This window comes from Schistocerca piceifrons, chromosome 3, assembly GCF_021461385.2.
Source record: "Schistocerca piceifrons isolate TAMUIC-IGC-003096 chromosome 3, iqSchPice1.1, whole genome shotgun sequence".
NCBI lineage: Eukaryota > Metazoa > Arthropoda > Insecta > Orthoptera > Acrididae > Schistocerca > Schistocerca piceifrons.
Genome location: NC_060140.1, coordinates 65319300 through 65336067, shown reverse-complemented (window position 1 = coordinate 65336067; position 16768 = coordinate 65319300).

The window sequence follows — 16768 nt, the reverse complement described above, 5'->3', positions numbered from 1 at the left end:
TTCTCCATGATCAGAAAATGAATCAAACATTTTATTCGGAAGTTTTAAGAAGTTTTGACAACAGTGTCAAAAGTGACGCGATTAATGGCAGATACGAGACTGGTTTTGCACCACGACAATGCACCTTCACGTAGAGCCATCTCTGTTACACAGTTTTTGGGTAAAAATTGCGTGGTTCCGCTGCCCCACGCACCTTACTCGCCTGATCTGGCTCTATGCAACATTTTCTTATTTCCACGCATGAAAAGGGCCATGAAGGGGACGAGATGACCACATTAAAGAAGTCAAGGAAAAGACGAGGGAAGAGCTGTCAGCTATTTATAAAGATGAATATAAAAAATGTTTCGAGCAGTGAAGCACAAGAGGGTCAAAAGTAGTAGTTATAATGGAGAGTATTTTGAAGCGAAATAGGTTGTTTTGTAAACAATATGAAACTATATAGCTTTTAAAAAATAATTCCAGTATGTTTGGGTACCCCTTCGTACGTACGTGTGAATGTTCCACGTCTTTCCCTAAACCACTAGATCGATTTCAAAGACTCTTGATACAGATACCACTTATTGTCTGGAAACAATCACTGTGGGAGTAAGAAGCACACACCTAACAAATGGAAGGGGTGGGGGTGAAAAAGCACTGTAGCCCACGTCGCAATAATTCCCATTGTTAATCATCCTGTTTTCGAGAAGGAGAGCTTGCAATAAACTTTACACATAATTTCAAACCTTTACAAAACTTTTATTCGTTGACGAAAGGAAACAAGTTAATCACATACTACAGTATCATTGTTCTTGCAGTAATATTTCCGCATGAAGCATGACGCTTTAACAGTTTACTTCTTTACTACTAACTCTATTCAAAAGGAGTTCCCAGACAGTAGCTACATGTAATACTGGATATACCTGCAAAAATATATCGTATTACAGCACATAGTTCAGATCATACGACGACATAAACATTGAGCTGTGTAAAAACAAAAGTACAGGGCTAAATTCGCTAGACATTCTGGCGGAAAATGTGTACAAATACGGGTTAAGTAATTTAACGTATGTGAAATAGATTTGACATTTCCGTACGCGGACAAAGTTACGGATAAAAAGTTCATCCTAAACACCTGGAGCCATTTCAATCAAATCTGGTGCACATACTACTTAAAATCAGGAAATAAATATTTTAAGGTTAAAAACCAGCAGCCTGCTATTGTGATGAGTGTGATAACGTGGAGAAAGGAAGGGGAACAGGAGATGGACAGAGAGAGACAGGAAGCAAGGCACCCACAGATAGAAGAAGGTGGAGATGGACAGAGATAGGGGAGGGGGAAACCTATGGAGAGAGGGGAGAGGAGAAGACAGGCAGAGGATAGAAAGAGGAGGAGATGGGCAGACACAGTGGGTTGAAGAGACAGGCAAAGCGAGGGAGATGGTTTATTGCAAGAATGGAGTAAAAACACACCCGGGTACCCCTGCGTGCTCATTTGGTTATAAAATAAAATTTTCCGGGCATCCAGCCGCGTCAGATCGCTAAAATGCCACGAACCTTCGACCAAGTACACATTGGCCATTGGTAAGTGGAACGACGAAATGTGCACTCATAAAAGCTGCCCTCTTGTGTATCTAAAGCGGAATTCGATACATACATAGGACTCTCCATCTCCCCCTCCCCTCCCTCCACCCCCATTATCCATAGACGTCCCTGTTGGTGAGATGGCTTGCGTGCCACCACGATACGGATAGCCGTACAATAGGTGCAAACACAATGGAGGGTATCTCTTGAGAGGCCATCGAAACGTATGGTCCCTGAAGAAGAGCAGCAGCCTTGTCAGTAGCTATGCGGGCAATAGTCTGTATGATTGGCTAATCTGGCCTTGTAAGATCACCCAAAGTAGCCTTGCTGTGCTGGTACTGCGAACGGCTGAAACCAAGTGAAAACTACAGTCGTAATTCTTTTTCTTTCCGAGAGCATCTTGTTGGTTCTGATGGAATCTTGTTGGTTAAAATAATTCGGAGGTAATTAGTCTCTCATCCGGATCGCCAGGATGGGACTACTGAGGAGGACGTCATCATCATGAGAAACAAAACTGACGTTCAGCGGATCAGAGCGTGGGATGCTATATCCCTAAATCGGGTAGGTAGGTTACAAAATTAGAAAAGGGGGATGGATGGGTTTGAAGATAGATACAGCGGGAGTGAATGAAGTTCGTTGGTAGGAGGAACTGACCATCTTGTCAGGTGATTACAGAGCTATAAATAGAAAATCGGAAAGGGGTAATGCACGAGTACGCATTGTAGTAAATAAGGTAACAGGAATGCCGACGAGCAACTACCAACAGCGTAGTGAACGTATTATCGTAGCAAGGATAGACATGAAGTCCACACCATTCACTGTGGTACAAATTTTTGTGCCAACTAACTAGACAGATAACGAAGAAATTGAAGAAATGTATGATGAGCTGAAAGAAATTATTCATACAGTTAAGGGATACGAAAATGTAGTTGGGATGAGGAACTGAAATTCGGTAGGAGGAAAAGGAGGAGAAGGAAAATAGTAGGACGGGGGAAAGGAACAAAAGAAGAAATCGCCTGGTAGAATTTTGCAACGATCGTAATTTAATCATCGCCGCCACTACATCAGGCAGTCGGAGAACGTTATTTCGAACGTCGTATAGAATTCTGTTGCTCTGCAAGGCCTGGGAGACGACACTACGATCAGAATAGACGTCCCTATACAGCGGCACAATCTCGACGGAATTTATTTGACTTTCGCCATAGAAAAAAGCAGCATGTCTCATTTCTCCTGCCAACCGCTGTGGCCGAGAGACAGGCATAAGCGTGTTTTAATAGTAAAAGCCGATTCCGGCGGACTTGCTCTCCAATTTCACAGTACATCTAGGATTATTTTGCAAAGATTTTCAGCCACAAGTTTGACAAGCGTTTTATCACTGTACTCGTGATTTCCAGCGCTTTCGGACGCCGTTCCAAAAGTAATTCATTCCACTTAAAAAATCGTACTTGCTTTAGTATCTCGACAGATACAGTAGTTACATCTCCTTAGCACACACCAAAGTACGTGGCTCTTAGGGCAATACCATTTACCGAAAACCTAATTTTAAAACTTTAAGAGACTTTTTCGCTGAAGAACCCCTCTAACTGGATAAGGAAAACAGTTTATCGTTTATTACGTTTTCGCTGTTCATGTAGTAAAACAGACACGTGAAGCGTGACGTTTTAATTTGTTACTTCTTCACTACTAGCTCTATTCACAACGCGTTTCGCAGGAAGTGGTCAAAAATGAAACTGGATGATCCAGAAAATTGTATCATTGTACACCACGTTGTTAAAAAACATCATAAACACTGAGCTGCATGAAAATGAATGTGCAGGACAAAATTCGTTAGAGATGCAGGTGAAATATCAGGGGAAATGCGTGTGAAATGTGTTAAAAATGTGTAAAATATATTTGATATGTGTCTATGTGGGCAAAGCCATGGGTAAAAAGGTCATCCTAAATCTGTGGAACTATTTCAACCACATTTTGGTCATCTATTAGCTAGGGTCATGAAAGACTTCAGGCTAATAACCGACAGCCACCTACTGTGATCAGCGTGATAGCGTCGAGAGGGAAAGAGGAGGAAGAGAAGGGTAGATAGAGAGGTGTAAGAAGGAGAAATGCAGGGATAGTGGAGACAGAGATAAGGAGGGGAATGGACAGAGAGAGGGGAGAGGAGGAGTTGGACAGAGAAAGGAAATGGCAGGAGATGGACAGAGACAGTTGGAGGAGGAGAAGGACAAAGAGAGGGGGAGGAGGTGGTGGACGAAGAGAAGGGGGGAAGGAGATGGACGAAGAGGGGGAGGAGACGATGGAATTAGAGGAGGGAGGCGGAGAAGGACAGAAGGGGAAGGAGTAGATGGACAGAGGGGGAAGAAGCAGATAGAGAGTGAGAGGGGTAGTAGGAGATGGACACAGAGATGCAAAGAGAGGGGATGGAAAGAGTGTGTGTGTTTGGGGGGGGGGGGGTGAGGATCGTGGAGGTGGGTAGAAAGAGAGGATAGAGGAGATTAACAGAGAGGGCGTGAAGATACAGTTGGCCAGAGACGGGGGGGGGGGGGGGGGAAGTGGAACTGGACTAATAGAAGACTGAAATACATACATACCTGGGATGCGCTGAGTACTCAGCAAGTAAATCAACAGAAACAACAGCTCTTAATCAGTTCTGTACAGAAAACGTAGCTGTGGCAGAAGTGAACTTGTGTAACACCTTCTGGTATGTGGTTGTCATCTATTGCCAATTTATATTAACCATAAATTAGTATTTCCACAAATTAATGTGGATACAAGGAGTCTTGAGGACGACACGTAATAGAGACAGTCAGACTAACACTAAATCTTTTCTCCAATACAGTCGTGCGCTCGATGCACACGCTCAAAAACTGATGGATAAAATTATAGAACTTCAACTAGCAGTGGTCAACATACCTGATCAGCCTCTGTCCTACTGAGGTAGAGGCAGGGCACCTTCAAATATAGATGTCGTTTTAATGAGGGATAATGTTGTAAACAGAATAACGGATTAGTGCGTGCTGCAAAATACAACGGCTAGTCTTCATAATATACTTCAGTTTATCGTAACTACTGGTACACGCGTTGAGTCACAGGAGTGGGGGATGAGATACAATTTTAATAAGACATTTGAGACTTTTTGGAGCAGGCGTTTCATGCTCCAGAGCTGGAAGAGGGCAACTTTGACATTGGGCAAACGACAGAGCAATTAGCAACTTCTGTTAACACTGCCATAGCAGCGGGAGTGCGCAGGTCGAAGAGGCTCTCCCATACGGCAACTGTGGCGTGGACTCCAGAGCTCACTCGGTTCAAAAAATGGCTCTGAGCACTATGGGACTCAACATCTGAGGTCACCAATACCCTAAACTCAGAACTACTTGATCCTAACTAACCTAAGGACATCACACACTTCCATTCCCGAGGCAGGATTCGAACCTGCAACAGTAGCGATCACGTGATTCCAGACTGAAGTGCCTAGAACCGCTCGGCCACAGTGGCCGGCAGCTCACTCGGCCTCGGCGGTCTGTCTATAGAGCAAGACGCAGTCACCACAGGGTCTTTGTCCAGGCAGTGCTACAGGACCATTTAAATCACTACAGAAGACCGAAGTGGACCTTTAAGGATGAACTGAATAGGCAAAGAAAAGAAAGTTGGGAAAAATTGGTAACACAGAAACTGAGCCTGGACCCATGGGGCCTGGCGGGGGTTGCCATTTAAAATATTCGGGGAAAAAATTCATAGAGCGACGATATTATCCACCATTAAGGAAGAAATATCTAGAGATATTATTAGAATCACCCTTCCTAGATGACAGGCATGACTCATCTGACTAAGATGCTAATATCCAGACAGGAATCACAGAGTCAATGGAGCGACGTTATGAAAATAATTTAAATGTTTAACTCAAATCTTTACCTTTTTCACGACTGAAGAAGTAGTCTACGTAATTAATTCATTTAAAATGAGAAAAGCAAAGGAACATATTTAATTCCAGTAATTAAAGTTCTTAGGCCCTACTCCAGCACGAGTATTACGTTGCATTTAGAATCAGTGGCCAGAACAGATTCAGTTCCCAAAAGTGTGAAAAATAGCACAAGTTAAAATTATTAAGAAAGATCCAGACAAGGACTTTACTTCAGCCAAATCGAACCGTCCCATGTATCCCTGAAGAAGAGGCTACGTTTGAGGCTGGCGAGCCACATACCTCAGCGTAGAAAGAGTGAGCTGCAAATTGGTTTTAGTAAACACAAATCAACCGAAGATGCAATAAACGAAGTAGCTGTACTTGGGTCGCGAAATGGCTGTCTGAGGGCCTACTGTGAAGGAAGAGATGCCAGAATCAAGTCTCCTGGAATTTTAATAGCGAAGGTCGTTTCCAAATCTTGTCCCCAGGGATCGGTCCTCTCGCTAACATTCTGGGTTGTAACCATGGAACCGCTACTCTCTGTCTTGCAGCGGGATAATACGGAGCTGGGTTCGGTGGCCTACTCGGAGCATCTTCTAGTGCTGGGCTAGGGAAATTCCAAGGGCAGAATTAGACGGAAAAGCAAGGACGGCTGTGCAGCTGTTACAAAAATAGTGTGAGAATTCCAAGTTAGTTATTGCTCCACAAAAGGAAAACTACATTTTACTAAAGGGAAAGTAATACTCTGGACTCTAGTATAAGAACTGATAGCTCTAACGTCACTGGACAATGAACGCTAAAGTACTTGTGTGTCTATTTGGACGAACGGAAGGATTTCGTGAACCATGCTGAACGTGCAAACACCAAAACATTGTCCGTATCTCCACAACTAATCACTGTTGGAAGTAATAGAGTTCATTTACCTTCAAAAGCAACCAAATTGTATCGTAATAGTCTCCGAAGGAACGCGACATTATATTGGTTGAAACACAACAGTTCTGATAAAATCGTGGATATATTCGGAAGTCACTGAAGAAAGCTCAAAATTTGCCAGAATCAATGAGATACTTCAGATACGGAAAGAAGGGTGCACGCCTTGTGCCTAGTGTCAAGGAAAGACTGAAAAACAAAATTCTGGAACCATCACAGGGACTAGTGCATTTTCTCACCTGCCAACGTACTACCCAGTGTATTTGAAACGAATAGGGAGAAGGCCACCACCGGGGTCTCCCTGTGGTGCCAGTAAGGGGACACCCGAGCACATTGTATTTGACTCCCAGGTTGTCTCTGAGATGCTTCAAGACGCGCAAAAATTGACGGTGTTTAAGAAGCTGGTCCGTAAAATATCAAAACATGCATATAAGGACTGTGTTCAGAACAACCGGATTAAAGTCTCATATCTTGGATATATGGCGGCTATAACGAATAGATGACTACCCCTTGCTACGGACCCGCTGCCAACGGTGGTCCACCTAGCCGATGGTGAACAGATCATATTTTGGCAGAAGTCATGAACAGTGCAGGAGCCAGAGACGAATCTAGCCTGCCATGTCTACTGGCAAATAGACATGCAGGATGCATGGTATGATTTTGGATGAATCTTACCCCGCGTGTCCAATACTCTATATCCAAGACAGTAGTCGAAGCACAACCAGCACATGTCGAATAGATATGCATGCGACAGTACGCGTACCTGATACGTTCCACAATGCCGCACATAAAAACGGTATTTTCCGGTGCTCATACCTCGTGTTCTATGTGTGATAAAAAGGTAGGGTCAAGTGTTTTGGGTAGCCCTTTGGCTATGGACCATTTGTATACTCAACAGCAGGAACGTCTTAGTGTTACTATCCTACAATACAGGGACAAAGTATGATTATTACACACTGTCTCCTGCTTAGGCAAATGGAGCAAATCGGTTAGTTCTTTTGGAATTTGATGTGATCAGTTTGATGGAACGTATGGAGGGGCCATTCGTTCATGGGCGGCTCATCAGAAAGTCCTAAGGGAAGGGTTTTTCAACTATATTTCTGCCGTCACCTGGACACCAAAACTCATAGTATTCCAGGACGGCTTTTCACAGCAAATGGCTGGAATTTTTAACATGTATTCCTAAGATCCCGATCTCGAACAACCTTGAAAATTTTCTTCATAATTTTGTCAGTTTCAGAGATAAAGACTTTCAAATTTTTCCTGCTTGTTGACGTAAAACACGTGCATAAATTCCGGTATGAAGCAAAAACGTAGTTTACAAAGTATGCTGTAAACTGCCACCGTTGTCATTTGTAGCGCTGAATCACATACAGAACTTTTTGCATGTAAAATACGCTCTGAGGGAAAATTAAATTTCTAACGATCTAAATTTTACTGACCAATATATTTCTTTCCTATGAGTTACATTCCGTGCTGCAGCAAGGAACTGAAGGGAACCAGCAAGAAAATGCTCCTATCGGAACACGAAAAATGCGAGTATACTGAAAAGTGAAGTACTAGTTGCCTTATTCTACCATCTTCAGCACATTTCAAAAATTTTATAATTTTTTTCCATGTAAAAATTGGAGTGGGAGGGGGGAATAAAGAGAAAGAGAAAATGGGTCGAAAGCCAGTGAGAATGGGAGATAAAGCGTATGTCAATGACAACGAGGAAGAGAGAGGTAGTGAAGAGACAGCAGCAGTAAAAAGGAAGGAATGAGACATTAGCAGTAAGAGAGAGCAAGAGAGAGTAACAGTGAGAGAGGATTGTAGTAGTAGGACGGAACGATGGTCGATTCTGGCTGTGACGCAGGAGACAATGACAGAGAGACACAAGGCCAGAATGACCATGTCTCTAATGCCTACTCTGAACTTGTTTAGTTCATTGCCAGATATATTGCTTGGGTCTGTGTTCAGTTCAATCCTTGCTTAGTTTATTCTTAGATATATCGTTTGTGACTATTTTCGGTAACTATCAATGACAACGAAAATCTCCAACCGCTGTGCATCTAAGCATGTTTATTTTATTTTGATGACAAGCAGTTTCGGAATTCCACTACGCCATCTTCAGGCTCCATACTCATCTCTAAAAAGCAAACGATAGTGCCATACAGTGCCATATATCCCTGCATTTTGTGAACTCAAACCGTTTGGCAAGCGCTTCATTCGAAACAACCAGCCTCGGAGACGGTTGGGAATCGAACCAGAGACTCCATGATCATAGCGACGCAATGACTAGACTATCAACTGCACCCATGTGCCAAAATAACTATTATGAGATATCTTTGAGAATGGACACTTGGCGAATGGAAGGGGAGGTTTGAACAGTGGAAATACAGGTTTCAGGATATACAACCTCCTTTTGAACATCACAGAGAGACTACAAATGAATCATATCCTACGCTGCCGAAGGGGATTTGGTGAATTGCTTCATTCGAAGACTTGATAGCAACTGAGAGTTGTTATTAAGTCTTGGAATTAACCACTGTGAAACGGTTTGAATTCACCAAATCCGGGCACATGTGGCACTGTATAGCAGTGTCGTTTGCTTTGACAGATACATATGGGGCTTGAAGATGGCACATCGGAATGCCGATACTGGTTGTCGTCGAAGTAAAATAACATCTTCCTTACACGGCTGTTTGAGAATTTCATTGATACTGAAAATTACTTAACGAGCTGATGTCCCCTGTCCATGGTGGATCAAAAGAGATTTTCAGTAACTTCCATATGTCAGCATTCCTCATTAAGAACGTCACATCTCGTATCTTCCACTTGGTGTTGGCCTGTGGACACCACGTGCTCAGGGGATCCTAAATCACCACAGTCACACAACGCTAACCATCTCTTCCACGCACGTGTTTTGAGCAATGGCACTATTCCGTCGAAAAAATGAACCAATCGTCGCCCGTGTAGGATAAGATTCATTTGTAGTCTCTCTGTGATGTTCAAAAGGAGACTGTATATCCAGCGTCCTGTATTTCCACTGTTCGAACCCCGCTGCCATCCTCCAAGTGTCCAGTCTCAAAGATATGTCACATTAGTTATCATGGCACATGTGTCCGCAGATCACAGTCTAGTCGTTGCGTCGCTGCCTCTATATCATGGAATCTTCAGATGGATTTCCTGCCGGCTCTGAGATTTTCGTCGCTAGAGGAATGGGTATCTCTTTTGTCGTAATCATTCCATCTGATATTAATCACAAACGGACGAGTCGCCCAAGTGGTGTCAAACAGAAAGACTCCTATCAGGTCGCTGAACAGTCCATACGGGATCTCCCAGCCACCAATGCCACACGATAATCTCGCTTCGGCAAACTCTGATTCCTAGTATTTTATGTATGATGTATCAGCTCAAAAGATATGTATCACTCTGTGAATATGTGCCGCTGAAATCAGAGATCGGTATCGCCTCATGTGGACATACGTTGGCTCCATGTTCGAGGCGCTCTTGTTTATTCTCGGTCGCTACGGTCGCAGGTTCGAATCCTGCTTCGGGCATGGGTGTGTGTGATGTCCTTAGGTTAGTTAGGTTTAAGTAGTTCTAAGTTCTAGGGGACTTATGACCTAAGATGTTGAGTCCCATAGTGCTCAGAGCCATTTGAACCATTTGAATTCTCGGTCGCAGGATCCCACGCCGCGCTGAACTGTAGCCCCCCGCGTGTAACAATGGCGTTGTCAATAATTTATATTTCAATAATATTTTTAATTATAATATGAGGCACAATAGAAGTATCGTCGTATTTATTAAGGTTACTGATTTATAGAGCATGCACAGATAAAGCTAATTTTCCGGAACAGACTACACGATAAAACCTCTAAATGATCCTTTCTGTGCCGGCCGCGGGGGCCGTGCGGTTCTAGACGCTGCAGTCCGGAATCGCGGGACTGCTACGGTCGCAGGTTCGAATCCTGCCTTGGGCATGGACGTGTGTGATGTCCTTAGGTTAGTTAGGTTTAAGTAGTTCTAAGTTCTAGGGGACTTATGACCTAAGATGTTAAGTCCCATAGTGCTCAGAGCCATTTGAACCAATTTGAACCTTTCTGCGTTGTTCTACACTGTACCCTGTTTGTGCGACGTAAGACTAGAGACGCTCGTAGAATATTTCGTACACTGCGCGTGCTCTGACACCTCCCGGATCTTTTTGTGATTTCAGTAACCGCTTTGATTTACACCGGTTTTGCAACAGTCTCTGTATCTTTATAAGTTTGTCTACAATGACTGAATATCATGGACGACACTCTCCTCCCCCCCCCCCTCCCTCCGCAAATAGTCATAAAATGTTCTTATATGTACACATCAGTCCACTGCAAGTTCAACAACTCCAATACCTGCCACGCCCGGAGGTAAATGTTTTGACTTCTACGTCATTCTATAGACCGTTGTTTTCTTTTTAATTTAGATATTCTTGGTGTTCATGATGTAACTGAAAGGATCGTAGGGCTTTCTCTAGTTATCTGAATTGAGATACTTGAGATATTTGACGGAAATGAGTCTCTACAGTTCCATCCAGGTACCGGGGAGTTCTTTCTTGATAATTACAATAAGTAATTGTCACTGATAATTCGGTGCCTCAATTCCGTCTATCCGCTGGTAATGTCTCCTCCTGCAACTTCAATCGCATACTTGAATTTATCCACAGAACTTCCTCGCCTATTGTCAAACGAACCATTCCATTACACGTGCGTACAACTTTTTTTTTTTTGTACCAGGTTGTTATAATTAAAGTATAGCTACTCTCTCAGCTCCATTATGCGCTGTAATTATCGTATGGCAGCGAAACTTCGTAGACGTGCTAATGCGGTTATGCAGAACCGATTTACGCCGGAAAACAAATTAATTGCAACTATGGTTACCTGATTAAAATCTAACTCTGTACACTGTCTGTCAGTTTCTAGCACCGATCGAAATTTATGACACGTGAGTGGGCAATATTCTATGGAAAGACATGGTACATTTTGCGTTACACAATACAGTGAATACACAGAATTGCCGAATCTGAGAAGCTGTCAAACTGCTTGTTGTTTAGGAAGAGCCACTGCACTCGCCGTATGCACCTTCATTCTCGGTCCGCTCTTCTTCGGAGAGAATACATCCAGAGGGCGTGTCAGGTGTACCATGAGGTCCACGTGTTATCGAGACCACCTTATATAACATACGATTCCTGCATTGGGCGAGCACAACTGTGTGGAGACCACAGATTTCATGCAATATGGGGCAACACCCTATGTCGCTCGCCCACTGAAAGATTTACTTAGACCAGCGTTCTACGTACATGGTTCAATTGGCTCTGAGCACTATGGGACTTAACTTCTTAGGTCATCAGTCCCCTAGAACTTAGAACTACTTAAACCTAAATAACCTAAAGACATCACAGACATCCATTCCCGAGGCAGGATTCGAACCTGCGACCGGAGCGGTCGCGCGGTTCCAGACTGTAGCGCCTAGAACCTCTCGGACACAGGGGCCGGATCTACGTACATGTTATCTCCAGACGTTTTCGATATTCATGGCCTGCAAGATGACCTAATCTGGATTCATGTGATTTTTCGCTCTGGGGTATCTAAAAGGAGGCATTTATCAGCTACACGTCCGGTCTCTACCTGATCTAAAGGCCAGTATACAAGAAGAGGTTGCTCACATTACAACGGGACCGTTGCGAGCAACTGTTGATGAAGCTGTTTTACAGATACAGCACCTCACTCTGGTGCTCATACTGAACAAACTGTATAAGCGCCGGTTAATAACAAAATCAAAATTATACATTTCTCACTTGTTTCACTTTTACTGCCCTCAACCCGTTCCTAATCCATTACTTCTGGAAACATTTCTATACGTGTTTCTTGCACTCACAGTGCCAGATTTGCACCTGATGGCCAAGACGGGAACAAATTTTTTCCAGCGTAAATCGGTTCCGCATTAAAGTATTAGAATATCTAAAACGTTCCGCTGCTATACGAGAATTGCAGCCCACATTGGACCTCTGCAAACAGCTGCACATTTACTATGATTATAATTATAGTAAATGTGCAGCTGTTCACAGAGGTCCAATGTGGGCTGTAATTCTCGAATGGCAGCGGAACGTTTTAGATAGTCTAATTCAGATTATAATCACCGGCTGTGTTTTCGACGAACATTTCTCTTCTTCTATTTAATATCGTTCCGAATCTAAAGCGTACCAATAGTTTACAGTTTTAAACATGGCTATTACTCGGCAACCGTATACTAGTTTCAAGTTAGGATTATCCAGAAAAACCGGTTGCAAATAACTGTTTGCTACATTGACATGGGTTTCGACAGCTACGTCTGTTGTTCCTAGCTAGGCACACGTAGAAAAGGCTAGACGTATTTTATTTTATTTTTAACTCCAGCATTGCTGCTCTAAATTCTGACCATAGCTTCCTCGCAAACTAATATTACGGTTTTTCAAACTTTGATTCTGCTGAAGACACCCTTAATAGGTGTCGAAACCCAGGTCACTGTACCGAACAGTTATTTGCAACTGGTTGGCAACATAATCCTGTGTTGGTACACACATTTTCCTGCTTTCCAACTACCCAAGTGCCACTTCAGTGTAGTGACACAGCCATAAAGTCAGCAACAGCTACGAATGAATATCTGACGTCAGCAGATATCATTAGTTTAATAAAGTTTTCGTTTTGCCTTATTCGGTTATGCTGTTTCCCATTAATCGTTACATTTTTCGCTTCTTGTTCCTTTAGGCATTCCCCTTCTCTTAATTACTGCTCTCTCTGTGACAGCTTAACGCTGAGATGACAACATCTGAGATAACAGTTGCTCTGTTCCTATTCATTACTTCTCTTCTGTAATCACAGTCGCCCGCAAGTGAGGGGAAGAGCGGACACTGGCCCCCTCCTGGAATTTGTACAGTATCTAATCTCTACAGAATTCCCTCTAATGGCTAGCAGTGATTGTCTACGACTCCACTAAACTGCATATTTAACGTTGCCGATCGCGACGTGAAATGCTGTGACTTTAGTTCTCACTACACAGCGTGAAGCGAAATTCGCGCACTCGGGATTCGCAGTGCTACTTCTCACATGCAAGCAATAAAAAAAAGTCTCTCAAAAAATGTCATCCAGCAAGTACATTCGGCGGAAAAGGAAGTGAAAGAGTGCCAATCTGGCAACACTGTAACCACATGCACGGTAAGTGTCTTTGTCAACAGCTGTTAATCATGCTGTACAGGTGATGCAATGGATATAGTTTAGTGTTAGCATGCAAGAGGTCGAATGTTCGATCTAGCATTGGGACGTATTTCTTTTATTTGCTCATTTCATTCTCACATTTCATACTGTAATATAAACATTTTCTTAGGTTACAGGTATCCTAAATTTACAACATTTTGTAATGCTGAACATAACAAATACTTGATTAGACAGATATAAACATACAGTTGAAACAAATGACCTATCATAGGACAGAATAACTGAATACACAATATCAATTTCGAGATGCTTAAGATGATGGCACAGTAAGTAACACAACTTGTCATCTATACTTCATGTAATATGAACGCTCACATGTCGCACGTTAGCAACTAGTGAAAATAATAATGTCCATATTAACGACCGCATGACTTTCACAACAGAATACGTTGTCCTCACAACAACAGATGCTCAAAGCTACCTCCCTGCACTTCCAAACATTGTACAACTCGCCCGATCATACAGCTCTGCACCCTTCGCAGCAAAGCTGTGTCCACAGTAACACGAGCAGCACGAACACTCGCTACCAATTCTTCCACATTCCTCAGCAGAGTAGAGTACACATGCTCCTTCAGGTGTCCCCACAGGAAGAAATGCAGGTTATTTAGGTCAGATGAACACTGTGGCCATACGAGGCGCATTAAAGTACTGAGGCCTCCGATTTTTTTTCTCTGGACTGGAAAGAGATAGAAACACGCGCATTGTTTTAAAATGAGGCCGCGTTCATTGTCAATACGTCCCAGAGATGGCAACACCGCACGGCAGATGGAATTTTACTGGCAGCGGCGAGAATGAGAACTGTTTTAAATACTTAAAATGGCGACGTTTTCCTTACTTGAACAGCGTCCAATCATTCGTTTTCTGAAATTGCGTGGTGTGAAACCGATTGAAATTCATCGACAGTTGAAGGAGAGATGTGGTGATGGAGTTATGGATGTGTCAAAAGTATGTTCGTGGGTGCGACAGTTTAATGAAGGCAGAACATCGTGTGACAACAAACCGAAACAACCTCGGGCTCGCACAAGCCGGTATGACGACATGATCGAGAAAGTGGAGAGAATTGCTTTGGGGGATCGCCGAATGATTGTTGACCAGATCGCCTCCAGAGTTGGAATTTCTGTGGGTTCTGTGCACACAATCCTGCATGACGACCTGAAAATGCGAAAAGTGTCATCCAGGTGGGTGCCACGAATGCTGACGGACGACCACATGGCTGCCCGCGTGGCATGTTGCCAAGCAATGTTGACGTGCAACTACAGCATGAATGGGACTTTCTTTTCGTCGGTTGTGACAATGGATGAGACGTGGATGCCATTTTTCAATCCAGAAACAAAGCGCCAGTCAGCTCAATGGAAGCACACAGAGTCACCACCACCAAAAAATTTCGAGTAACCGCCAGTGCTGAAAAAATGATGGTGTCCATGTTCTGGGACAGTGAGGGCGTAATCCTTACTCATTGCGTTCCAAAGGGCACTACGGTAACAGGTGCATCCTACGAAAATGTTTTGAAGAACAAATTTTTTCCTGCACTGCAACAAAAACGTCCGGAAAGGGCTGCGCATGTGCTGTTTCACCAAGACAACGCACCCGCACATCGAGCTAACGTTACGCAACAGTTTCTTCGTGATAACAACTTTGAAGTGATTCCTCATGCTCCCTACTCACCTGACCTGGCTCCTAGTGACTTTTGGCTTTTTCCAACAATGAAAGACTCTCTCCGTGCCCGCACATTCACCAGCCGTGCTGCTATTGCCTCAGTGATTTTCCAGTGGTCAAAACAGACTCCTAAAGAAGCCTTCGCCGCTGCCATGGAATCATGACGTCAGCGTTGTGAAAAATGTGTACGTCTGCAGGGCGATTACGTCGAGAAGTAACGCCAGTTTCATCGATTTCGGGTGAGTAGTTAATTAGAAAAAAAATTGGGGGCCTTAGAACTTGGATGCACCTCGTACAACCGAACATCCATGTCCGAGCCATTTCCCTGGAAATGTTCTGTCTAAATACTATTACACATTAATTCCAGAATGCGGAGGTGCACCATCATGTTGGAAAAGTACTCTCTGCCGAACATGTAGTGGAACATCTTCCAGTACATCAGAGTAATGCATGATACCCTCGTGCAGTCAACCGGTCAGGCAACACGTAGGGGCCAAGACACCTGTCGCCCAATATTCCGGCCCAGACGTTGATACTGAAGCGAACTTGATATTCACGGTCGCGGGTGACGAGTGGGTTAACCTCACACCAATGCTGGGCATACTGCAAATTGAAGACACCCTCATGAGTGAATTCTGCTTCATCTGACCATATTACGGTGTTCATGAAGTCGTTGGAACCATTCACAGATTTGCATCCGCTGATGGCGATACGCAGGATGCAGCATGATGATAGGGTTGCAGCCCATGCTCGTGCAGCACGTTAACGACCGTGGACTGCATGACACGCAGCTGCCTTAGTATGCTACGTGTACTTCGCTGGGGTTCTTAGTGTATGACCTCCAGAATACCTTCCTCAGTAGCTGAAGTGGCGAGTCCGTGGACGACCTCTGTCACGCGATAGTGGAAGGAGAGAACCTGACTCCCGAAGGCGCCACTTCAGACGACGAAACACATTTTTTTGTGGATGGCGTCGACGAGTATATCGAGCGGCGTATTCACGAGCGGCAACACCAGTATAGTTATCAGATGCACCAAGGGTCAGAAGCATTCCCAAATATTAATCGTTTGTGTAACCCAAACGTCTGCCACTCCGGTTTAGTGGTTTACAATGAGAAAATTCGATACGTGTACATTGGAGTCTGTCAAGGGCGCGTTACTGTGCTCGCAAGTAGTCCCTGTCTGGTGGACAGCGCATACGGTATAAACACGCCGTGAGTCCTGCGCGCTGTTCTACATAACGCGCATTACCCCTCTGACAGATGTTGCTCTGCATGATTCATTCCGACACCGCTAACTGTGAAATGTTCGAATTACAGTGTTTCCCTATCGGTAAAAGACGTGATGATACCACAATCCCATCGATATAATAATAATAATAATAACAACAATGCACTGAGATACGTACTAAGCTGCATGCAGTTACCACACTCAATGGTGAAAGGCATAATTAG